Here is a 25,973-nt window from a genome sequence, read left to right as displayed (position 1 = left end):
ATAAAGGTGATACATAATGATATGCTAATAAGCTCATTATCCCTCCACAGTGTACATAAATTTCAGGATAACATCTTTTCCATAATAAATGCATTTGTTTCCGTCAATTAATAGCTTATAACCCCTCTCCATATTAATTACTTTTCTCATGGCTATAACAAATACTTGGAGAAAAGCATAAGGGAAAAGAGTATTATAACCCCAGGAAATGGAGTCTATATCATATTGGGGCATGGTGTCAGGAGAGGGAGGTGGCCAGTCACATGACCTCTGCAGTCAGGAAGCAGAGAGCCATGAATGCTGGTGCTCAGCTCACATGTATGTTTCTCATGACATTAGTGAATGGCTCATCTGGGCCATCCCGTTGAGGAAATGTAGGTTTTACACAGAAAATACAGCTGTCCAACCAGAGGCCTTGACTCCCTTCATCAACATTAAGTCAAAGCCGATCGGGTGTCTCTAGCTCATGAGGATAGATGATGTCACCCACATCAGGGTGGGTCTTCTGTCCTCAATGAAACCTCTCAGGACACTCCCACATAGACATACCCAGAGGTGTGTCTCCTAGGTGATTCAAAATCCAGTGAAGTTGTCAGTCAAGTGAGTTCAAGGCCAGTCTGGTCTACATAGTGAGTTCCAAGACAGCCAGTCTACATAAGAGACCCCGTCTCAACCTCCCCCTGCAAAAGATTAATTATCATCCTTCCCCCAACCTGCAGCACGCCCTGGAGATTGGTACAGACTACTCTATGAGGCATTTCTCTCCTTCTTTCTGCTTGTGTGCTATAGCACTTATCTGTGGGATGCCTTCACGCTTTCTTCTACGGCTTTGCTAGATGTGAGCCTTTATGGCTGTTTCTGTTTGCTATTATTTAAAAGTATTTTATTTTTAATCTCTCTCTCTCTCTCTCTCTCTCTCTCTCTCTCTCTCTCTCTCTCTCTCTCTCTGTGTGTGTGTGTGTGTGTGTGTGTGTGTGCAGGTACCCAAGGAGGCCAGAGGCAGTGGGCCCCTAGGAGCTAGAGTTACAGGTGGCTGTAATCTGCCCCATGTCAGTGCTGGGAATTGAACTTGGGCTCTCTGCAAGAGCAGCAAGTGCTCTTACCTACTGAGCCAGCTCTCCAGCCCCATACTTTGCAGTTATCAACAAGACTAGTTTGATCACACAATGCATGTGTATTTTTATATCATTATAGATAATTCTTACTGTTTTGAGTATAAATTACCAGCATCAGGTAATGTGAACAGACACATAAGCCTTTTTTTTTTTTTGCAAGACCCCTACAGAGTACGGTTCTCAGGGGTTTCTGGGGTCCCTTCCCCACACAGTTTGCTGCTGTACTTGGTCATTTTTGCCAATTTGAAAGAATCTGAATGTAGCTTTAATATGCACTTGTCTAACCACAGGTGAAGTTTAATATTCTCTCTCTCTCTCTCTAGAGATATGCGTGCACACATGTGCATGTATATGTATTCTGTACTGGAGAATGATCTGAGAGCCACGCCTTTGGTTTTGACTGAGTGAGTTTATTAACATATAGCAAGCAAAAGTGAAAGAAAAAAATAGCAAGTAGGAGAGAGGGAGGAGAGAGAGAGAGAGGAGAGAGGAGAGAGAAGAGAGAAACAGACAGCAAAGCATCCCCCAGTCAGGCATTTCAAACATCCAGCAGAGAGGATTGGAGTAGCGTGATTGACAGAGCAAACAAAACAACATCATCTAATCAGGGGCTTACAACATCCAGCAGAGACCAACTGGGAAGCAGCAGCCGCGCTGGGGTTCCTGTTGAGAGTCTTTTCCCACTGATGAGCTTCGGGCTTCCAGCCCCACTTGAGGCATTTTTACACCATGGGGTAAGCAACAGTGGTCTCTGCTGGGAAAGGTTCTTCTTTTAGCCCATCTCAAGGGGGTCATGTGCTCTTGGGCTGTTCTGCTCTCTTTTGCTCCGTCACAGAGTTAGGGTCCAGCCCACTTAGGAAAAGGAATTTTAGAGGACACTTGAAATAAAAATGGTTGAGTCCAGATCAGGGAGAACCTGCTGGCTCCCAGAGCCTGCTTTCAACAAGCTTAAACAGCACCTGGCACTTGGCCAACACAGTGTATGTTGCAAGGCCAGATATCCACCTCAGGTGCTGATCCCAGGACACCGTCCACTTTATCCATTTTTTTTTTAACTTAAAACAATCTTTTATGGATATGGGTGTTTTGCCTGCATGTATGTCTGTGTCCCACATGGAGGCCGGAAGAGGGCACTGAATCCCTTGGTGTTGGGGCTACAGCCAATTGTGAGCTGCCACGTGGGTGCTGAGAATTGAACTCAGGTCCTTGACAAGAGCAGTCAGTGCTTTTAACTGCTGAGCCATCTTTTCAGTTCCCAGTCCACTTTATCTGTTTGACACAGGGTCTCTCACATCACTGGTCCTAGGCTGGCTGGCCAGCAAGCTCTAGGTATCCATCTTTTTGTCTTTGCTTCCCCAGCACTGGGAGTATAAGTATGCACCATTATGCTGGTCTTTTTTTTTTTTTTTTAAATTTTTATGTGGGTTTGGAGGATTGAACTCTGGTCTTCACACTTGCGTGGCAAGCACTTAACCAACCAAGTCATGTCCCCAGATCATATCTCCTCACGTTTTGAGGATGCTATCATTTTGTGTGTGTGTGTGTGTGTGTGTGTGTGTGTGTGTGTGTGTGTGTGTGTGGTCCCTTAATGAACCCAATTTCCTCCCCATGTATCTCCTCTTGTTCTTCTCTTTGTTCTAGAATCTTCTCTCTCTTAGCTGCTGTCCTGACTCTTTCAGTGGGAAAGGTGATATCAGGAGTGAAGACTAGAAACCTTGTCCTGCTTACTATTCATTGTTGCCAGGGTGAGGGATTTGTATCCACTGAAGGCCAGAAAGTCCTGCCAGCAGGTCCCTTGCTGCTGCTGCCTAGGCTGCCCTGTCCATGTGGCCGGGTGTCTCATCTCTTCATCCTCAGTGTGGCTGCTGTGTCTTCTGAGAGGGGTGGTGCAGATGGGGAGACATGCTGACTTCTGGTCCATCAGTCCACTCCAGCCTGTCCTCCATCCTCTCCGCCATCATCTTGACAATTGCTGAAAATAGCCCACCTCTTGCTCCTAAGCGCCCGCTGTTTAAGCTGATTGTTCCCAACTTGGCTATGCACTAGAGCCACTGGGGATGATTTAAAAGAGCTAGGTGCAGTTTTTCCCCTCCAGGAGATTTTGGTTAATTTGTCTAGACAAGAGTTGGCCTGTCCAGAGTTCTGAGTACCTCCAGATGGCTCTCATTCTTAGTCCCATGTGGACATTCTCTGGTCCAAGGAACACATGAGTAGAATCAGGCCAAAAAGAAAGGGTAAGGCTTGAATTATGTACTCTGCATGGGGCAGGGTTGTTGCAGAATGGACATCCCCAGAGCTCTCTGGGGCACCTGCTGGCTGATTCAGCGGGTGGAGCTCAGGGGGTTCATAAGAAGTGGCCAAGGACAGAGTCTAGATTTTGTGTGATGAAGGCATGTATCGGACAGAAGTCACTGGCATTGCCTGTTTTATGTCTTTAGGCTGTAAGAGCCCAGAGTGTGTAGCCTAGAGGGAGCAGGGATGATACCTGTACCCAGGCTTCATGTCAGGAAGACGCTGAATGCTGAAGGGAAGGGTGTCACCCACACGATATTTACTCTTTACTCTTAATATGGAACAAAGACACCAGCTCAGACTTTAGGAATTCCAGAACCTTCCATGTTAGTAACAAAGGACTGAGATGGATGCCTATGAAGAATTTTCTCAGTGCCAGGTGTGGGGATATGGTCTTTTTTTTTTTTTTTTAACATTACATTTTTTAAATTTACTTATGTATTTTCTGTATGAGTGCTCTGTCTGCATGTATGCCTGCATGCCAGAAGAGGGCATCAGATTCCATTATAGATGGTTGTTGTGAGCTACCATGTGGTTGCTGGGAATTGAATTCAGGACCTCTGGCAGAGCAACCAGTGCTCTTAACTGCCGAGCCAGCTCTCCAGGGCCTGTGGTCTTTATCTAGTTTCCTATACTCAGTCACATACATGGAAGCAATCCAGTCAAGAATGACTCATCCAGCTACCACTGGCCAAAACCCCCAACCCAACTATGTGTATACATCAAGGGAAATTAGCTGTTGGTCGTTGGATGGACTCACCCAGAACCTCCACCCTCACAGGGTTTCTGTGTGGAGTTGTGTGACCTGGGCCTCAGTCTGACCCTGTTATGTGGTACTCTTAGGAGTCAAGTTGGCAAAGGGGGAATTTGTGATGGCTATGCATTGACTGTCAACTTGACAGGATCTAGAATCATCCAGGACACAAATTTCTGACCATGTTTGAGAGAGTTTCTAGATGGGGTTAATTAAGGAGCAAGGACCCACCTTGAATGTGGGCAGCACCAGCCCATGGGCTGAGGGCCTGGACTGTAACAAGAGAGACAGGGAGCTGAGCATCAGCACTCATTTCTCTGCTTCCTGACTAGGGATGCAATATGATCAGGTACCCCAGATTCCTGCCGTCATGCCTAACCAACCATCGTGGACACACACACACACACACACACACACACACACTAAAATTTACCAAAAAGATTAAAGTAACAATTAAAAATTGGTCTTAGTGATAATGTTTGACTTAATGTATCCAAATTATCATTTCAGCACCTTCCTTCAGTGACATGAAAATCACAGATGCTATTTCACTTTCTTTCCCTCATAGTCTTCCAAACCCAGCGGTCATCTTATAATTGCGCATTTCTGCTTGGACTAGCCTTGTTTTGGTAGCTGATGGCCACTCAAGGCGGCACCATGGGCGGGCAGAGCTGAGAGCCGGAAGATGAGCGACACCCACTGTGCATTTAGCCAGTGTGTTAAGCTGGGTGTGGGGTAACTCAGACTGTATTACCGGCACTTGGAAATCGGAAGCCAGAGGACTGCAAATTCAAGGCCAGCCTGGACTCCAGGGTCAGACCCGTGTCTAATCTCCTCTTCTCCTCACAAAAATATGAGACAGAGGAAGGGGAAGAGAGGATTTATTTTGGCTCCCTGCTGAGCTTCACCACCACCCCCCTGCCCCCAGCCTCAACAAAGGGATGGAGCAGACATGACTTTGGAGTATTGCTATGGCTGGAGTAGTTGGGTTTTGAAAGCCTATGCTAGTGATGACAGCAGGGATCGAGCACAGAGCCGGAGAGGAACTCCTACCTCACCCCTGTCTTGGTCACCTCTGTGAACTCCAAAGGCAGGACCAGCTCTCTTGCCTTTTCAGGATTCAGGCCTCGGCAGTGAACAACAATGGCCATCAGATATTCCCAGGAGCCCCCCTCCCCCATATTACCCAACACCCTCTCCGCAGCCTGCTGGGAAGGGAACATGAATCTCTTTTATAAATGGGCCCTGCCTCTAGCCACCAAGGACCCAGAGTGGGAGACCACAGGCTGCAGCTCCACCTTGGCCTATAAATATTTAAATGGCAGTTTGGCTTTCAGAGCGAGCGCGCACGTCAGAGGCCAAGGTCAAGCTTTTTGACCCTTTGTTAATTTACACAGTGAAATATGATTCCGCTGGCTCCTGTTTTCAGAAGTCCTCTGTGGCTTCCTTTCCCATAGTCCAAAGGGTGGCTTCGCCTCTAGCTGCAGAATTCAGAGCAGGCAGGTATGCCTGCACTGATTGCAAATATATAAATGCAGATATTTTTATTTTTATTTTTATTTTTATTTTTTTGCCCACTGAGTGAGGCTTTGTTGGTATAGGATTCCTCCTGAATGTGCTGTTTCAGCACCGGGGCGGATGGACAGCTCCCAGGCCAGGCCAGCGCAGGCCTAAGCGATTTACTGAAAAGGCTGGCAGACAACTCTGGGGCGGGACAGTTAAAAGCCTCATTCCAGGCTCTCACTGCTTCTCCCCAGGCTGCCAACCTGACCTCAGAAGGCCCTCAGGCTCCAGTCTGCAGCAGCCCCTTCCTGTGTGTCACAAAGCTGCTCTCTGGTATTCGGGTTATCTGTTGTCAGCTCTTAGGGTCCCTTCGAAGCCTCTCTCTGGAAGGCCAACCCGAGAGGGGATGTGGGGGAAAGGCTGGCACCTGGGGATTTGCCGTCTTACTGTTGAAAACACTCCAGTGAGCTATGCCTGGTGCGTGCCTAGATGTTCTTTCTTGTCTGTTGCCCTGATAAAGTACCCCGGCAAAAGTGACTTAGTAGAGAAAGGGACTTGTTTCAGCTCACAATTCCAGGTTGCAGTCCATCACTGTGGGGAAGTCAAGGCGGGGACTTCAAGTAGCTAGTCACATCACATGTACAGTCAAGGACGGGAACATGAAGTAGCTAGTCACATCACATGTACAGTCAAGGGCAGAGAAAAATGAATGCACGCTCACCTGATTGCTTGTGCTCAGCTTGTTTTCTTCACTCACACAGTCCAGGAACCCCTGCCTAGGGAATGGCATTGCCCATAGAGGGCTGACTTTCCCCATATCCATTAAGACAATCAAGATCACTCCCTACAGGCAGGTTTGCAGGCCAACCTGATCTATAGAAAACTCCGCTGAGACTCAGGGGTGAGACAGGAGTTCACCTCTGGCTCTGTGCACATCCCTGCCACTCCCTGCTTACTCAGCTTTCATATTGCAAATGCCCCAGATAGGCCCACAGGACAACCCAACCCCTCATCGAGACTCTCTTCATAGATGATTCTAGGTTGTGTCAAGATGACAAGGAAAGTTAAGCAGCCCGTCAGCATAGAAATACCTAAGGCAGGACAAGCTCTCACCAAAGGCAGGTTAAAGAACGCTCTATGGGAGGGGCTTCTATGTAACACCAAGGGTTGAAAAATGCAGCATCTACTGGGTGGTGGTGGCTTATGCCTTTAATCCCAGCACTTGGGAGGCAGAGGCAGGTGGATCTCTGTGAGTTTGAGGCCAGTGCAGTCTACAGAGTGAGGTCCAGGACAGACACCAAAACTACACAGAGAAACCCTATCTCAAAAAACCAAAAAGAAAGAAAGAAAGAAAAAAAGAAAGAAAGAAAGAAAAGAAAACACATAGTTTTTGAATCTCTTCTTTTAAAAAGAACTTTAAAAATCAGCCTAAATAATCAACACTGGAAACTAGATGAAGAAAACAAGGTAGGAGAAGAACAAAAGAGCAAACAAAGGGAAAACCAGAGAATAATGAGTTAACAACAAGTAATAGAAGCAGAAATTACATTTCTAAATTTTGAAAAAAATAATTTTTTTTATTTATGTAGGTATGCACATGAGTGCAGTGCCATCAGAAGCCACAAGGGGGAGTCAGATCCCCTGGACCTGGAGCTGGAGGCACAGAGGGTTGTGAATCCCCCATATGGGGGTTTGGAACTGAATTCAGGTCCTCTGTAATAGCAGCATGTGCTCTCAACCCGGGATCCATCTCTCCAGCCCCCAGAGAAAATGCTTTTAAGTCCTGGATATGCAGTTTCCATTACAACACTTTCTAAAAGTTGCAATGTACCAACCTCAGTAATTTATTCTCTCAGTGAAGGGTAAGGCTGGTGCTTCCCTAATTCCTTAAAAACGCCACAAGTGTGCATCTCCAGATTCAGCGTTCAAAGAATCCACTCAAACCCTTACGAATCCTTTACCCAAGACAGTGACGGGATCCAGGGCTCTGGAAAAACTAACAGAAAAAGAGCAGCTCAAATGCTATTGGTTTCTAGATTCTGTCCAAGTGCAGCTGCCAAGTTGTGTGGGTCTGCCTCTATGCCTCTATACTAGCCTGGAGACTTCATCCACGCTGGGATGGCACAGTACCGTGGACAGCTCTAGCTGAAGGTGGACCCTTTTGGTCCTGTATGTACTTGCTCTTCCACTTCTTACCCATGTGTATTAGCAGCTTGTGTCACTGCTATGACAAACTCCTGAGGCAAAGGCAATTTAAGGAAGGAAAGGTGTATGTTGACTCGTGGTTGGAGGGCATGGTCCAACCATGGTGGGGAAGGCATGAGGCAGCAGGTCGAGATACATCCACAACTGGGAAGGAGAGACAAATGCTTGGCGCTTAGCTTGCCTTCTCCATTTTACTCACCTTGGGATCCCAGCTCACTGAACGGTGCTCACAGTTGGCTGGGTCTTCCTGCCTCAACTAAATCTAGACGCTCCCTCCCAGACAAGCCCAGAGTGTGTCTCCAAGGTGATTCCAGATCTTGTCAGGTTGACAGTCTTAACCGTGACACCATGGCTAGGTAGCTGACCTTGGGGTTGGTTTTCTCATCTATGAAGTCGAGCTGAGAGTTATCAGTCACCAGGCGGGAAGAATGCAGTGACTTCAGACAGAGTGTGCTCAGAACTCTGCCAGGCACGTGGAAGAACTCAATGAATGCCGACTGACACCCTCGCTATCATCATTACGCCTTTGTTCCTGTTACGGTCTTCACATTTCACCCTGACAGCTACCTTTTTTTAGCTTTGTCTTTTGGAGCCCAGAAGTCCCCTTAGGAACCATGTGGCTCACTGTTCTTTTATACCTCCTGTCTCCGGTGGCATTTCTCTGTGTGTCTGTGTCTGTTTGTCCCATCAGTGGGGTGAGTCCCTACAAAGCCCACATACAAGGTAGTTTCCATGTAGAGCAGTGGTTCTTAACCTGTGGGTCTCAACCCCAAACCCATCAGAACACATAGATATTTACATTATAATTCACTACAGTAGCAAAATGACAGTTACAAAATAGCAATGAAAATAATTTTATGGCTGGGGGTCACCACAACATGAGGAGCTGTATTAAAGGGTCATAGCATTAGGAAGGTTGAGAACCACTGCTGTTGAGTAAAATGAATGAGCTGAGATTTTTGGGACACAGAATACCAACAATCCTCCAGAGAGCCTCAGTGAAGAGCCTTAAGGAGGCAGGAACCTCACAAGAAGCAGGGGTGGGGGAGGAGGGGAGAGACTGCACCCTACCCTGGGCTCTAGCTCTTTTCCCTTTATAGAAACAAACAGGTCCCAGGCTCTCTCCATCTCTGCTTAGCATCCTTGCCATGACATTTACAAAGCAACTATTTTAAAAAAATAAAAACTTCTGCTGCATAAATTTCTGCTCATGAAAATGCTGCTTGAGATTTCTTTTGACATTTTCGTCTGAGGTCAGCCGCTTGAATGTTATGACCAGCAATTTTAGGGTACAGCGTGCTTTAAACTGCAGAAGTCATGCTTGTTACGAGGGAAAACTCCCTGTCACTTCCTTTACCCACCCCCCCACCCCCCGCCAAAAACAATGATTATTTACAAATGCCACTTGAGGGGCTGAGGATGTGTGTGACTCAGTTGGTGGAATGCTAGGTCCGTTGCACCTAATAAACCAGGCATGGTGGCACAGGCCTTTTGCAGAAAGATTTGTGATGTGATGGAGGGTTTTTCTATCCCTGAGCAAACAGGCACTTTGCTGGCAGGGTTTGGAGAGCTGCATTTGTGTCTGAGGGGCTTTCTGGATGCTTCCAACAGGGTGGCTAATGCCGAGACAGGAGGGTGCTCTTTGGATAAACAAGCTTTTATTTCTGCAGGGAATGAGAGATTCCACCTCCCTCCCCTCCCCCCACACACACCATGGGCTATAAGGCATGGGAAAACCTCCCCGATGAACCCACAGAGACGGGCAATGATGTGCTGTGAGATGATTCTTTCTGAGGCTATGGTGCCTGGCACAGGGCTGCCTCCAGCAGAAGCGGCACAGATGTGCTGTTAAAAGCAGTTCTATTTAGGGCCGCGCAGAGTGGAGGAGCGGATGGCACCAGCGCCGAAGATGCTCAAATGTACCCTGAAGGGTTTTTAAGAATGGTGTTGGCAACTGGCTGTTGGGGGAGGGGATAGGCTGGGTCCCCAGGAAGCACCGGCCTCCGAGGGGCAGAAATTGCCCTTTGAATACCTTGCCAGCTGCCTTTGGTTCTGGTGCTGGCAGCGCAGATGATGAGCCCTTTCTTGCCACGGTAGCCTGGGGATCTTTATCACTGAGCCATGAAATCAGCGCGGGGTTTGTTCCTCGGTGCTGACGCGTCTCTGGGTTTGGTGTCTGCGCTTCCATGACGTACTGTGTGCAACTGCTCTGTCCTCTCTGATGTCTGCGGTACCTGCCCTAGTTAACTTCTAGCTGTGTGCTCTCCTGAGCCCATGGGTGGAGGATGCAGAGGCCCCTGTGCCACCTGGCCCTCTGCTGAGGGAGCCCTGGGTGGGTGGGTGCATTTTAAGTGAATGGAGCCGGAGGATTTTACGTTAAGTGAAATAAACCAGACATAGAAAGGCAAGGACTATATATCCTCTCATACAAGAATTTTGAGATCTAAGAGCTGGGCATGGTGGAATGTGCCTTTAACCCTAGCACTTGGGAGGCAGAGGCAGGTAGAGGCCTTCCTTGTTCAGAGGCAAAATTGAGACAATCAGGCACAATGGCTAAGCGTGCTGGTAAGGGATACTCGTCAGTGTCTCCTCTAGGAGGACACATGCTCTGTCTCTGCACTGAAACCCACCCTTTCTCCTGGCCTGGAGTAGTGGTAGGCAGTTGTTTGTTGCTCAGAGGAGGACCACATTCCCAGAAGTCCTCGGGCCTAGAGTCAGGTGGCTAGTTCTAACCAATGAGATAGGATGTTGCATGCATATGTCTGTGTACATGTTTGCATATGTGTCTACGTGTGTGTGTATGTGCGCGTATATGTATGTGTATACAAGATACAACCCCTTCCCAGTATGCCTGCAGCTAGATGCTGAGGGCAAGGCCCACAGGAGTGTGATGGAAGGTCTGCATCTGGTTCCAGCCAGGTGAAAACACCCTCACCACCTCATCTCCCAGGGAGGCAGAAAGGACCTGAAAGGTCAGCATCTTACTTGGGCAGAGGTGGGCTAACACTGACATCTTAGCATGGCTCTGCCCCCTTCAGCAGCTCCCTTATCCAGCAGTCTCTCCTCTCCAACTCCAAACATTCCGACTGAATCTGCTCACTGCTGCCAAGGGTCTGCCAGAAACCAGGGTCCTGTTTCTCTGGCTATTAAGTTCTGGATTCGCAGAGAACCAAGATATCCACATAATGTCATGGAACCAGCGTTAAATGCAGCCTCCAGGATCCCACAATATTTTAACTCATAATGCTTGGGACTGATAATCACTCTATGTTCTGGTGTGTGTGTGTGTGTGTGTGTGTGTGTGTGTGTGTGTGTGTGTGTGTGTCTGTCTGTCTGTCTGTCTGTCTGTGTCTGTGTCGTCTGTCTACAGGTATGTGCTGGTATGCCTGCACGTGTGCGTGTGTGGAATCTAGAAGTCAACATCTAGTGTCTTGCTCAATTACTCCTTATCTTATTTTTTGAGACAGGATCTCTCACTGACCATAGAGCTTGCCCACAAGAATAGACTAGTGGCCACCAAACTCCAGGGATCTTCTTGTTTCTGCCCCTACTTAGTACTGAGGATGCAAAGGTGTGCTACTGTGTCTGGCTTAAATTTTTTTTTTTAAAAAAATGTTAATTTTATGCATATTTGTGTTTTGCCTGTGTATGGGCACTGTATGTATGCAATTCTTGCAGAGGCCAGAAGAGGGCATCAGATCTCTGGGACTGGAGTTACAGTTGTCTGTGAACTGCCATGTGGGTGCTCACAGACACTCTGTAAGAGCATCAAATGCTCTTAACCACTGAGCCACCTCTCCACCTTCTGGCATTTGGCTTTTTAATGTGGGTTCTGAGGGATCTAAACTCAGGTTCTCATGGTTGTGTGGCAAGTCCTTTATTGATTAGGCCATCTCCTTGGCACCATTTAAAAATATGATAGTGTCAATAGTTTTGACTTGGTTAGGGATTCTTTGAAAAAATAAGAGTTTAGAAAATATTTGAGTCACCCCTATGCCTATCCAGCCAAAATGCCATGCTAATGCTGGTATTTGTAGCTGGGGTCTTACTTTGCTGGGTGGTGTAGAGGATGTGGCTGAGTGTATTTTGGGATATGTTAGAATAGTTTTATTTAAATCTTCATGATTATTAGTATTCTGTGTTTAAATGATACATTCTGTACATAGTTTAAAAGGGTCATTTAATTATGTCCATTATTTTCCCTCAAACAAATGAATGCGGATGGGATTTTGAAGTCAAGGAATGTTTGGAAGGCATTTGGTGAGCAGCCAAAGGCCTCTCAGGGAGAGCGCTCCTGTTTTCCTGTCACTAGCCTACAAAGGCTCTCCCTTCTCTGACAGCCCTGGGAACGTTCTTCCCGTCTGTAATTTGTTATAAAATATTCAGATACTTTGAATATAGAATATTCAAAGAAATACAGTCATTCGGGTAAAGAGATGGTTCAGTGGTTAAGAACAATTGCTACTCTTGCTGAGGACCCAGATTTGGTTCTCAGAACCCACATGGCAGCTTACAACCTATAAGTCCAGTTCCAGGGGATCTGGTGACCTCTTCTGTCTTCCTCAGGCACCAGGCTTCGTTGTACTGTGCATATATACATGCAGGCAAAACACCCACACATATAAGAGAGAAATAAATAGCAACTAGGGCCATGTCTACTCCATGACAATCACTGCTTATATTTTGGGGTACCTTGTAGCTTTCCTATGCAATGATGTGTGTGCATGTGTGCACATATTCACGCATGCATGCATATGTGTACATAGTCTATGTGTGTTTCATGGGATCCTATAGGCTCATGTTGTGGTGTAGTAGGCTGGGGACCAACCCAAGCCTGTTCCTCAGGGTCCCCTTCACTTCTACCCCTGATGACTGCAGCGTCTATGCTCTGGACTCAGAGCCTTGCTCTGTGACAATGAGTTGTGGGGCTTTTAACAGCCTCTGCACTTATGGGACTGCGTTCCCTTGTTTTCCAGGAGGTAGCCTTGAAGGCTTTCACCGTCTCTAGCTTTGCATGGTACTTGTTACAGAAGGGTGTCATAGTTATAACAGGGGTCTCTATCTGGTGACCCAATGTTGAAATATTCCATTGTCTCTGAGCTTATTTCCATCACACGATTGAGACATTTGAACTCCCCCCCCCCCCCGCCCCCATTGGTGCTAGGGAAATGTAGAAGGGTTTGCTCTCTTAATTCTAGTCAGAAGGATACAACTATGCCCAATCTTCAAATCCACCCTGGCCCTGCTTGGACCCTGGGCGAGCTTTCGCACGGCGAATATAGTCTCAAGGGCAGCCAGGACTGAGAACAGGGATGTGAGGCTCAGGGTGAAGAAAGACTGGGCACCCAGCGTGCAGGATGAGGACTTTCAGTCCTGATGGCCTGGTTGGGCTATCCCCAGGAGCAGGGTTGGCCTGGGGGTTCCTGATGGCATTGCTGCCCATGCCGAGTCTCCAGAGTGACTATGACAGGACCTTGGCTTTGAACTCTACACAGTGTGCCCCCCAACACATCATACTCAGATGCTAAGTTGACACACAGGCATAGTAACTCAAACACACACACACACACACACACACACACACACACACACACACACACTCCACTCTAATAAATTAAAAGGAGCTGGACTGTCATTAAGATCATAGCCGCAGGAAGTAGGTGTGCCCTTATCCACCTCTCCCGTCTTCCAGTGTGGCTTTAGGCCTTTGTGCAGCTTCAAGAAGTCTGCTTGCTCCCCCATTTCCTTTCCTTATCTTGCAGCTTGGACCACAGATCCCACTAAACCAGAACCAGGCGTTTCTGCCCCGGGAGGCAGAGGCATGCTAGTGTCTGCTGGAGGTCCCTGTGAGTGGTTTTTAGGAGGATGGCTCTTTGGGCTCCTGCCTCAGGGCCTTTGCACCTGCTTCACCCATGCTGAGTCCTCTCTCTCCTAATCCTGGGATGTTCTGTAACAGTGCAGAGACCCTGCTGTGTGACCCTTCTTGACATTTTCTCCTCCTTCTGTGACTTAACCTTGCACCACTCACTCCATAGGGCCACAATACTTCTGGGGTCCCAGAACTCAAAACCAGCACCGCAGAGGTTTGTTCTTGTCCTCAAAGCCCCCCAGACTCTGAGGTTAAGGTAGGGACTTCTGCTCTAGGTGACAGAGACCAGAACCCAGAGCAGCACTTCTCGGCAGGAAGCAGTGCCAGGCTTATTGCCAAAGCATGCTGTGGGTGGCATCTGGCTTGATATCTGTTTTGTTTATCACAGGGCCTCTTCCTCTGACCCCTGGGGCCTGTCTTTGAGGTGAGGGTCAGGTGGCATCAAGGGTCTCCCTTCTGAGCCTTCTCTTTGGAAGGGTACCCAGCAGGAGAGTATTTAGGAGCCCTCTGACTTCCTGTCACCTACAGATTATCATGTCACATCTGAGTGGCTCAGAAGCAGCATTGTCATGAGCTGACAAGCGACCAGGAGTTGGGGGTGGTGTGTGTGTGTGTGTGTGTGTGTGTGTGTGTGTGTGTGTGTGTGTGTGTGTTAAAATGAGAGTGAAATCATTCTCTTTTCTTCCTTCACTCGGGGTACCAGCAGGGCCTTGTTGACTTTATTTGTGGGTATGACTGCCCAGTCTTCACTTTACAACATTCCCAGCATTTTATGATATTGATTTTAGTTTTACTTTAACTTTAGCAAAAACAGGGACTGGGGAGATGGCTCGGTGGATAAAGCGCTTACCCTGCAAGTGTGAGGACCTGAGTTTGAATCCCCATCACCCAATGTGAGTGCCGGGCAGGTGTGGCAGCCCAGTGTGTGAGAGGCAGAGGCAAGGGCTCCCCAGAGAATGGTGGCCAGTCACTCCAGCTCAGACTGTGAGCTCTGTTCACTGAGTGCCCCTACCTCAATATATGAGGGGAAGGATAATGAAGACGAGACCATATGTCAACTTCTGACCTCTACATATACTCACACAATGTACCCGCAGATGTGCGTTTCTCTGTGGTTTGTACCAACCACCTACATCCTTATGGGGTAAGAGAGAAGCCCCATGGCCACATATGTCTACACGGGTCAAGTTAACATCCCAATACCTCTCCTTCTGATCTGTGCCTCAGTTTCTCCATCAGAGAACCATCTCAGTGCCCATCTCATGGGTCTCCGAGGGTTCCATTGTGATACTTTTGTTAAGGTGCTTAGAACGCAGGGTTTAATGTTTGGCAAGTGCTCACAGGGCTGGCCGCCTCTTATTGTCCCAGGAATGTTAATAATTAGCATTAAAATGGAAGATCAAAGTTCCCAGATTATCTTATTTTGGGAAATAAATACCACACACTGGATTTGAGTTCTGAGACAAATAATTGGGCTTAGTCTGCGGTGGCGGCGGAGCCACGTGGTTGTCAGGGGCTTTTAGTGGCGGTGAAATTAAGGTTCATGGAAAATGATTAACCTGATGGGGTGGCTCCTGGGTGGGAAGACATTTAATTAAACTCCAGGCATGGCTTCTGGGTAGCTGCACTCAGGCAGGCATCGTCCCAGGTGTCCAGCTCTCGGCTCTGCGGGCTCTTTACTTGAGTGACAGTGGCGATTCCAGGGGTGGCTTAAATACCATGACAGAGAGCCCCAGAAAGGTCCTCGTGCTGTGCCCTGCCCAGAGCCTGTAGGTGACAATTGCTGGGTATTGGCTATGGAGGTGACACATGCCAGCCAGGACTTCTCTGTGCACAGCCTGAGGCAGAAGCCTGCACTGGAGGGCTGAGGATTCCTGACCTATGAGGAGCTTGTAAGTGTCTTTAAAGAAGAGTTATTATGATTAGTGTGTTTGTGCATGCCCATTTGATGTATGTGTGCCATGGTGTGCGTGTGGAGGTCAGAGGACAATTTTTGTGGCGTTGGTTCTCTCTGTTCTCTTTCGTGTGGGTTCTGGGGTTTGAACTCAGGTTGTCAGTGTTTGTGCAGCAAACGCCTTACCCGCTGAGCCGTCTCGCCAGCCCACAAGTGTCTTCAGATCTCTGCAATTACTTTATTGATGTCTCTCTAGGGCTCAGAGCAGCCTGACTCCTTTTCCTGGGGGAAGGTTTTTATCTTGCTTTCAATTTTCACTCGCTAATGCTCTGTCATTCACGGCCAAGTGGAAACAGAAGACATAGTCTTTAATTCAACAACGGTTTCCCAGCCCCCGGCCACGCCCCCCCCCCCCCACTTCTGAGGTGCTAGGTGCCTTCTGGGGATGAAGACAGCTTTGAACACAGTGTCCCAGCTCTGGCCCTGTGATATGTGTGACATGGACACGGTGAGTGAATGAACCTCACAAGCGTGAGGTGGAGGGAGGTGAGAAGAACCCCTTCCCAGGATGGTGGAGGTATTCGCTAAATAAAAAACAACAGCAGCCAAGGTGTGTGTGTGTGTGTGTGTGTGTGTGTGTGTGTGTGTGATATTTTTGGTCATTTACAAAATTAGACTTAAAAAATACAATTTTAGGTTTATAGGTAAACTGATGGAGAATTTGGGGTTCCATTCCCCACCTTTCATTTTCCCCACCGTCTTGTGAGTCAGGCACATTTTAATGCAAGTGAAACCCAATACTGGGGCTTTGTTATGTCCACAGGTGCATAGGTTCCCAGAACTGAGTGTCCCGTGGGATGAGGGACCCACAAGGGGAGGGAGAGACAGTAGACAAGGCAATGTCTTCTGAGCCCTGCTTATTGTCGGAGCACGAGATTCCACGGTGGCTCGGTCTGTGTGACTCACCGTGACAGATATGCCCTGCGCTAGCAGCCCCCATTTACAGATTGAATTTCCTCTCTATTGACTGACACAAAGCCGCTCCCGAGCCTGGGGCTGTCCATGAATAAGTAAACAGTCTTCCAGCCCCGTGCAGAGAGCAGAGTAGCCAGAGTTGGAGCTGGGAGAGGCTGGTGAGCTCTGGGCTGCTGGAAGGGGAGGCTTGACCAGCCTGAGGGAGCCACTGATCCCATCTCCCGTAAGTACCTGCTCTGTGGGATGGGAAGAGCCAGTTGAGTGACTGAACTTCCACTTAGCTGGACAGACAGAAAGCCTAGCCTCCCTGTGGGCTGTAGCTGGCAGCAAGAAGAATTGCTGGGCCCAGGGGCTGGGAGCGGGGACTTTTTAGTCTGTGTGTGTAACTCACACCTCCAAATCCTCCAGGCTCTACTTATGGTTTATATTTCGGTTGTGATCTGTGGATTTAGCGGTAGACATGTCTCCAGGCCAATGTCAGTCAAGAAAGAGCTCGTTGGCCTGGAGGATCATGGATAGATTGCATTTAAGGTGTTCACCCTCGTCACTCGGGACAATAAGGGCCTCACAAGTAGACCCGTGGGCAGGCTGAATGCTGCCACTCCTTAGAAACTCTGTTCCTTTTGAAACGGGCTTTGCTTTTGCTTATTTAAACATCACAGCCGCCCTTAAGCACAGCGTCTATTCATCCTGAAGGTGTCTTGGGCAAAGAGTCTTTTCTCTGCTTCCTATTCCATTTGAGGACGCCAATTTTCAAGCTTTGAGGCCAGCTGACGAGATCAAGCTTAACCCCATGAAGAGTTTAGAAGGGGAACGGAGCCAGAGAACGATCAGGAGGATCTCAGCGTTGTCGGTTTCTATCAGTCCAGGGTTAGTGGGAAACTCATGCCCAGCTGAAGAGCAGAGAGGAGTTTATTTTGTCAATGTAGGGCTGATCCAAGGAAACAGACCTGTCTTTGTGGTGGAAGGAACCCTCTGTTCCTCAGTGGTCCTGTTTACCGGGCTGAGCAGGTGGCCTGTGTTTGTGTATGTGGCTCAGCATTTGATGGCCGCAGTAAAAGGTACATCAATTAATCATGGCTTCTGTTCCTATCGTCCTACACAGCTTAGTTAATTAAAGCTCGGCACGGAGTGATAGCCTAGCTCTGCGCTCAGTTCTGCCACGCACGTCCTCTCAAAGCTGTTATCCGGCCGGACCACTTTTGAATTAATAATCCTAACTCCCGGGAAGCCTCAGAGAGCAGTTTCCCACACTTTGCAGCCGTGAGCAGGCTATCCAGCCAGCCAGGTGGGACGTTATTTCTCTCTCGGGAACCAGACCAAGGATAGAGAAGCCAGCTGACTGATTCTATGCAGAGACAACCCCCCTCCCCAAGTTCATGAAATGTACCACAGACCTAGGAATTACTGTTGTAATAACACATAGGCTTAGGGGCTAGAGAGATGGCTCAGTGGCTAAAGATCTTGCCAAGCAAACACGAAGAGCAGAATTTGGGTCTCCAGAACTCACAGAAATGCTGGGTGGGTGTGGCAGCCTTCTCCCCTACTCCACCTCCCGTAATTCCGGCCTCAGGAGGCTGAGACAGGAGCTAGCTAGCAAGCCAAGCTGTATTGGTGAGCTCTGGGTTTGATTGACAGATGCTGCCTCAGTGAAGAAGGTGGAAGAGCAGCAGAGGATGACTCCCGACATCAGCCTTGCGCTTCCACATGCATGTGTGCACATGTATCCACATATGTGTGCCCACACACATGTAAAGCATGCATACATACTCAGGCACACCACACACCTGAAAATGGGTTTGGGGAAGGTTCCCGTAACTTGCAGGTTAGAATGATTTCTGTCATCTTGTTTATACTTTCTTAATGGTTTTCTTGAGAGAGCATGATGCCTCCAAGGAGCAGGTCTGGCACGGGAGGGACTGGAGTGCTTAGTATTCTACGGAGGAAGCCAGGCAACAATCCTGACGCATCTCTGCCAGGCAGAGGGTCACACTGGAGAGCTGCACTTTGATGCACCGATGTGTGTGTGCACATGTGGTGTGTGCACATGTGTGTAGGTGCACTTGCCTCTGTGACTCCGGTGTCCAGGCCAGCCATTACTGTTGGGTGTCTTCCTTGATTGAATTCCACCGTATGTTTTGAGGAAGGATGTCTCACTTGAACCCAGAAGTAGCTAGCTAGCTTGCTCCAGGGATTCCTAGATCTAGGGTACTGGCATTACAGGTGGGCTATGAGTATTTATGTGGGTTTTGGGGATCTGAACTCTGGTCCTCACATTTTTTGTGGGCCATCTCCCCTGCCCTGCGCTTAAAAAATGTATTATTATTATTGGTTGCTCATGTACATGAGTGGTGTGTGTGTGTGTGTGTGTGTGTGTGTGTGTGTGTGTGTGTGTGTGTTTGTGGAGGCCAGAGGGCAACCTTAGGTGATCCTCAGAATCCATAAGCCTTGCTGCTTACCTCTGTCTCTCCAGTATAGACACGACAAGTGTGTGCCCTGCTGTGCCTCTTTTTTTTTTAAATAAATGTGAGTTCTGGGAACCGAACCCCAGTCTCTTGAAAGACCAACAAGTACTCCCAACTGCAGAGTCATCCCTCCAGCCCTATCCTACTACTTTTTGACTAATCAAATTTCATAAATAAAAAATAGCCCTTTAGGCAGTGACAGATGAGTGGTTCTCTGGCAAGGACAAATTTGTCTTTCAGGGGAAGACCTGCCGTGTGAGAGGGGGCGCTGGTAGCATCTGGTTTTAGTGCTCAGTCGTCCACTCAAAGAATTATCTGCCTAGAATGTAGATCGGATGAGGTTGGGGAACCCTTTAAGGGATGAGGAGTTACCCATTACCCCCACAGCCTAAATGCATGATCAAGTGTTACCTTGCTCTAGTCGACAGTTAGCATTGACGTTGTATTAGCCGGAGACCCAGCCAGTGGTGGGGACTGCAGCTCTTCATTGCACAGCTTCTTAAATTTTCCTTAGAGTTATTCATCCCCTCTTTTTTTTTTAAATTATGCCATCTTCAATCCACATATTAATACTGATTATTAATTAATAATTAATACCAATTAATAATGACTGCTTATACCATGCCTGGTGGTACCAGCTTCCCTCCTTAGGCCTTCCCTAGATCTTTAGCCCCTCCCTGAGGCCACATACAATTAGGGACAGAACTGCATACGATTGGTTGGTTGGGACGAGTGCCTAGATATTCAGGTGAGGGCCCCAGGACCCTCCCTTCCTGGGAACATGAAAAGTCAACAAGCCCAGCAGGGATGATCTTTTGTGAGCATGCCCAGTTGAGTCCCTGCCCCTGCCCTGATCCACACTTCTTTGCAATATCAAGGTTCCCCGCCCCCCCCCCCCCTGCACATACTTCTGCTTTGGATAGCTTGTGGAGGTCAGGAGACAGCTTTTGGGAGTGTTGGTTCTCTCGCGTGGGTCCCAGGGATGGAAGTATCTCTTACCCACTGAGTCACATATCACTGAACCTTGACATCTAGATGGGAGGTTTGGTTTGAATGAAGGTGGGGGAGGAGGGCTGCTTGATCCTGGAGAGAAGTCTAAAAAGCTTAGTAGGTGTCCGAGATGGGCCCCATCTAGGTGGCTGGAAGGGAACTGTGGAAGCTTCTGGATTAGACTTTTATCAACTTGGTGTTTCCAGCCTCGTATCTAAGTGAAGCTGGTATGGGGTGATGTTCAAGAACAGGACACCTTTGGAGCGGGGAGGAACGCCCACAGACAGACTCATTTCTCTGTTTCTAATATGGTGACCTCCTGTGGGCTCTGTCTGCCCCCTCTTCATCCGGAGTACTCTCATTAAATAGCTCCAGAAAGCAAGGCTCGCTCTCCTGTCTAGACAGCCTTCCTGCACGTCCTCCTTGCATATCCTCCTAATCTTATTAGATTCCAGCTCCAGTTGAAATTATACGTGAACATTCCACCCTTCTCCACCAGCCCCGAGTCCTGAAAAGACTGGATCTCATTCACCATTGGTCTTGGGACTGCCAGGAGGGGCAGAGGTATTCGGCAAGCGCTTGCTTAATTGAAAGAAATTGAATCTCAACCATGCAGATGGGTTTTCAATTCTGAAGTCTGAAATGAGGCCTGGCTGTTTTTGTTCTTCCTGGCTGTCACTCACACTGTTTGAATTCCTGCCAGGGTCACGTGTGAGTCTGCTGATGAAACCCAGGGTGGTTCAAGTTGTCATCCTAGCCCCTTGACTCTAGACAGTTGAAAATCTTGTTTTAGCAAAATAAGAGAGAAAAGAAACAATGTCTGATACTGTGTTTATCTCAATTAGAGGGTCTGAAGTGTGAACCCAGAAACACAGCTCTCATCTCAAAGGGGATAAGAGATAGTTCATTCTGGAGCCAAATATGAGTGACCCTGGCCAGGGAACAAAGACTTGGGTGAGCCGAAGTTACTTGTTCCAACACACTAACACATTCATGAAGGTTTTATAGTCATAAAGTCATAAAGCAAGTCACTTTTCAAATTCACCGGTGGAAGCATCAGGCAGGCGGGTTATAGCAAAGCCAGAAAACCTCTGCCATAGGACTCAGGTGCTACTGGATGTCACTCTTAGCCTTTTGGTTGGTAGAAAGGAGGGGGTCTGTTTATACATTCCAAAGGATTTGCTAATGATTGCCACGATGTTAGCTCATGTACAGAGGCAGGTTATAAATGCCTATTTATAAGGAGACTAAAGATGGCCTAAGATAAATTATAACTGGGCTCTAGACCTGCAACATCCCAACCTCTCCTCAATTATGGGGGTTCTAATCAGTTAACCAGCCTTGCAGAAGGTCGGTGCAAGGTCATGGGTGACACTCAGACATTTCTGCTCTTTGATATCTGATGGCTGAGTGGTCATCCCCTCATGTTGGTTGGTTTTTCTACTTATTTTTATTTATTTATTTGGTTTATGAAAATACTTTCTGGATGATCAGTTCTGTTTTGATAATAAGGGCCAAGATTAGAGCAAGCCCCATGTTGACCTGAACCCCGTGTCCATCAGCCCCATCTGGGTAATGAGCCCAGTGCTGGTTAGTTTTTTTTTTATTGTCAGCTTGACATAATCTAGAGTCACCTAGGAAGAGGATGTCCCAAGTGATTTGATCAGATTGGTCTGCAGGTGTGTGTAACGAGAGTATTTTGATTGATGATTGATGTGAGTGGGCCCACTGTGGGCAGTACTATTCCTAGGCAAGTGGGCCTAGGCTATATAAGAAAGCTAGATGAGCATAAGCTTGTGAGTGAGCCAGTGAGCAGTGTTCCTCCATGGCTTCTGCTTCAGTTCCTGCTATGATTTCCCTCAATGTTGGCATCTTAGTTACTTTTCTATTGCTGTGATAAGACATCATGACCAAGGCAACTTATAGAAGAAAAACTTTATTTGGGGCTTACAGTTTCAGAGGGTTAGAGTCCATTATCATCATGGCAGGGAACGTGGCCGCAGGCAGATGGGCATGGCACTGGAGAAGTAGTTGAGAGTTTATATCAGATCCACAAGCAGGAGGTGGAGGGAGCACACTGGGAATGGCATGGGCTTTTGAAACCTCAAAGCCCATCCCCAGGGACACTCCTCCTCCATCTCTATACTTCCTAGTCCTTCCCAAATGGTTCCACCAATGGGGGGACCAAGCATTCAAACATATGAAACTTTGGGGGGCATGCTCATTAAATCACCTACAGTTGGATTGTATTTAAAGTGTGAGTCAGATAACCCTTTTCCTAAGTTGCTTTTGGTCATTTTTTCTTTTTTTTAAAATCACAGCTAAGGAGAAGAAAACCAGAGCAAGCCCTAAATACATTTCTCTTGCAGAGTCCAGAACCTGGAAGACACTTACTTAAGGATCATGGAGGGGCTAAGGGTGTGGCTTAGTTGGTATACTGCTTGTGTAACATGCAGGAGACCCTGGGTTCAATCCCAGTATATGTGTATACTGGGATTGGAGGCACCTGCCTACAGTCTTAGTACTTGGGAACTGGAGGTAGGGAGATTAGAAACTCAAGGTTATCCTTGGATTCAGAGTGAATTCAAATCAGCATGAACTACAAATGACCTTCCTGGGAAGGGCTATGTCAGGAGTATATGGTTTTTCATAGTTGCTGACCAGGAAATCTGGGTGAAGGAAGAGAAAGTTCCAGATTGGGAGGACTGGGAGTCAAGCCACTCTCTCAGCTGGTGTTGACAGGGACAGAGTAGCGTCATCCTGACTCTCCTGCCCCTCAGATATGGAGGAGTGTAGAAGAGACTGAAAGCTGAGCTGAGGCACTTCTGCCTGCAGGAACTCATGTGTGTGTGCTCTTTCCTGCTCTTTAGAAATGACCCGGCATACCTGAAGACCACAGGCACTAAAGACCATTTGACAGACCCAACACTGGGAAGACTCTCACCGTGTCTAGAGACAGGGAACCCAGCTGGAGTGCTTGGTGGTAAGTAGTCCTTCCTGTGGCATATAAGGGCTGTGTCTGGTCTTCATGGTTCAGCAGTTTAGTCAAGACAAATTTATTGAATGTCAGCTGCATGTCTTTGGTTTGGGGAGGTGGAATGAAGAACATGCTGAAGATGGTCTGTGCTCTTTCGAAGGTTCTATCCTGGGAGGTAGCAGTGCAAAGGTCCTGAGGTCAGATGTACGGGGAGTAGAGCGGTCTGTCTGGAACACCAATCATGGAAAAGTAGGCTGGACCGGTTTTTTTTTTTTTTAGGACTTTCAAGTCTAGCTTAGGATGTTGATTGTAAGTCACATTTTGTATCTGAGGGTTCTGAGGGTTGTTACAAGTCAATGTGAATGCAAGGAGCATTCAGACAAGCACGACCTCCCGTGTTTGGCACAGGAGTATGTTGGGGGGGGGGAGAAGAAGATGAAGAAGACTTGGGAAATTCACGTTCAGGTCTGCACTGAAGTCCGTTCTGATTTCACTACTCTGGAGTCACTGAAGTACGTGGAGTAGTTGAGAAGAAAAGCGATTTCTTTGGGTGGCATTTGGTTTGAAGCTTCCCATGCAGAGAGAGGTGTGGCCCAAACACTGTGACCAAGAGATGGAGTTGAGAGGTAAAACTTCAGTTGCTCCTGCTTCCGCATACAGGCTTTCACCCTGCAAGTGGTTGGCCAGGAGCTGACTACTGTAATTGTTCCTTTTGTGTTTGGGTTATGAAGCAGAAATTGAGCCAGTGGAACTTGCCTATGCGTGACATGGGGTGAGGCTCTGGCGAAATCAAATGGTGGTGAGCCTCAGACTCCAGGCGGCAAGATGGCAGGGGAGGTGATGATGTCACATGGTAGCCATAGCAGCTGCAGATGAACAGATGGTGGCCATGGGGGGATGATGATGATAATGATGGTGATGGTATTGATAGTGATGACAGTAATAAATTCATGTTGATGCTGATGCTGATGATAGTGATATATTGATGATGATGATGACAATTATGTTTTGATGGTGATGTTGATGATGACAGTGATCTATTGATGGTGATGTTGATGATATTATTAGTGATAATGCAGATGATGGTGATGACAGAGATGATATTGATGGAAATGAGTGATGATAATGACTGTGCTGTTGAGGAAAGGACCCAGATGCTATATGTTTCATATACTTGAATTCACACCTAATCCTCTGATTTCTTTTGCCCTGTGAAGAGGTAGAAATGGTCTGTTATGTGTCTCTCATATTTTGGATATAGGATGTGTGCTTGGTAACCATTTAGCTCCCATGATGAGAGAGCCGCAAATCTTCACTGAACAAATAAAGAAGATAACCTCAAAGGAGGGAACTGCATGGAAAACCCCATGTAACTTAAATGTTTATCACTATCTATATAATGGCTTCAAATTAATTCCACAGTAGATATCATTTATAGTGAGTAGCTGTTGGTCCTAAAAAGCCAGAAGGAATCATGAATAAGGCTGTGGAGGAGGGCCTGGCTTGGCTGAAGGAGGGGGTCATAATTTCTTCATTTTTTTTTTTCAATTGTGTCTATTATGTGTCAACTCCAAGTCAAGACCCGTTAACAGTTACCCTGTAATGTTTGTTATCTTAGGCGTCCCAGAAGAGTATTTTGAAGGCTCATTACTTTTTGAACGTTTTCAAATTTTTGTTGTTCTGGGCCTGAGAGCTATGGAATGGTCTGATAGCGTGTATGAATCTTTGCCGTGTTTGGAATGGACTGATCTGTTTTTTTGGTGCACGATTGTTGCTGACTTGAACTGATCACACATCACTAACAACTGCATCTACATTTCCTCTTACTTTGGAAGGGTATAGAACGTTTGAATTGCTTAACTATGAAGGGGGAGTGGGAAGATAGATTCTCCAACTGTTTGAAAACAGGAAGTCTTCCCCATTGACCCAAAGGCTCAGATAGGGGATGATCAATTACCGAAGAGTGCCTCAGCCCTGAGGGATGCCATGACTGTGACCTTAAGCATGCCTTCAGGATTGCTTGGCATTAAGGTCTCTCAAGCAGCGTTTTAAAATCTGTAAAGAACATGGTTGTTAACACTGTGTAAAAGATTCCTTCAAACAGAGATCAGGGCTCCTTGGTAGGCTGAAAAAATGTTTATTTTTATTATTTATTATGTTAAAATGTTTATTCAGAGGCCTGAAATGGAAAAGCTGTGGCATCCACGTCTCTTTCACAGAAGTGTGATGTGTGCTGTGTGTCCGCAGCTTTAAATAATTAACCCTGTCTTATTTCAAAGGCAACAGATGTGCCAGATAAAAACAAATCACGTTTTACAGAGAGGCGTTTGAAAGAAAAATGTTAAAACGCCCCTGGATAGCTTCCCCCGTTGCTAATCCCAGTGACTACCACAATTAGACTTTGGTATTTCTATGCCGAGGTTGTAACCCCTAAGACACAAATATGCAAGTGGCGTGGTTGGTGATAGATTATGAAACGGGCGAGGGCTAACCTTTCAGGTTCCTGCTTGGATGCATGGTGTGCACAGTCTAATATTACAGGCTGGTGTATATTACAGGAGCTGGGCAAATATTTATTGAGATAGGGATCTCTGACCCAGCAGGAAATGCCCCCCCCCCACTCTGTGCCTGAGAACCTTAAGCACACCATCTGTTATTTTACTTTTCTAGATAAGCCCTATAGTGCCAGTCTCCTGGCTTGGTAGACAACCACTATCTGCTTGTTGTCATGAGTGCTACAAGCAGAGGTTAGATTCAAGCATTGAGTTGTAGGAGAGAGGGAGGAAGAGGAGGAGGTGAGGAAGGAAGGGAGGAAGGGAGGGAGGGAGAGGAAGACTGAGATATCATTTCTTCTGTCTCTAGAAAATTTGAGGGCTTTCTATTTGATGTATATCCATCTCCACAACCTGACATTTTCTAGAATGTTCTGCAGGC

The 25,973-nt window shown here is 47.3% G+C and overlaps 1 protein-coding gene across 8 annotated transcripts in view; it reads left to right on the top strand.

Moving 5' to 3' along the window:
- Positions 1 to 25,973, top strand: part of Rimbp2 (RIMS binding protein 2) — a 194,409-nt gene that overhangs the window by 31,783 nt on the left and 136,653 nt on the right. For 5 of the 8 annotated variants that reach the window (XM_016002820.3, XM_016002799.2, XM_006971379.4 and 2 more), the window contains exon 2: positions 22,933 to 23,045. The gene's annotated coding sequence lies outside the window, so the exon portion shown is untranslated. Of the gene's footprint in view, positions 1 to 15,532; positions 15,631 to 22,932; positions 23,046 to 25,973 lie in introns of those variants that run through there. The other 3 variants (XM_016002804.3, XM_076560739.1, XM_076560740.1) reach the window with 1 other exon arrangement.

This window comes from Peromyscus maniculatus, chromosome 23 (assembly GCF_049852395.1).
Source record: "Peromyscus maniculatus bairdii isolate BWxNUB_F1_BW_parent chromosome 23, HU_Pman_BW_mat_3.1, whole genome shotgun sequence".
NCBI classification, from domain to species: Eukaryota; Metazoa; Chordata; class Mammalia; order Rodentia; family Cricetidae; genus Peromyscus; species Peromyscus maniculatus.
Note: the sequence above shows the minus strand (reverse complement) of the source record. Positions and strands in the feature narration are given on the sequence as shown.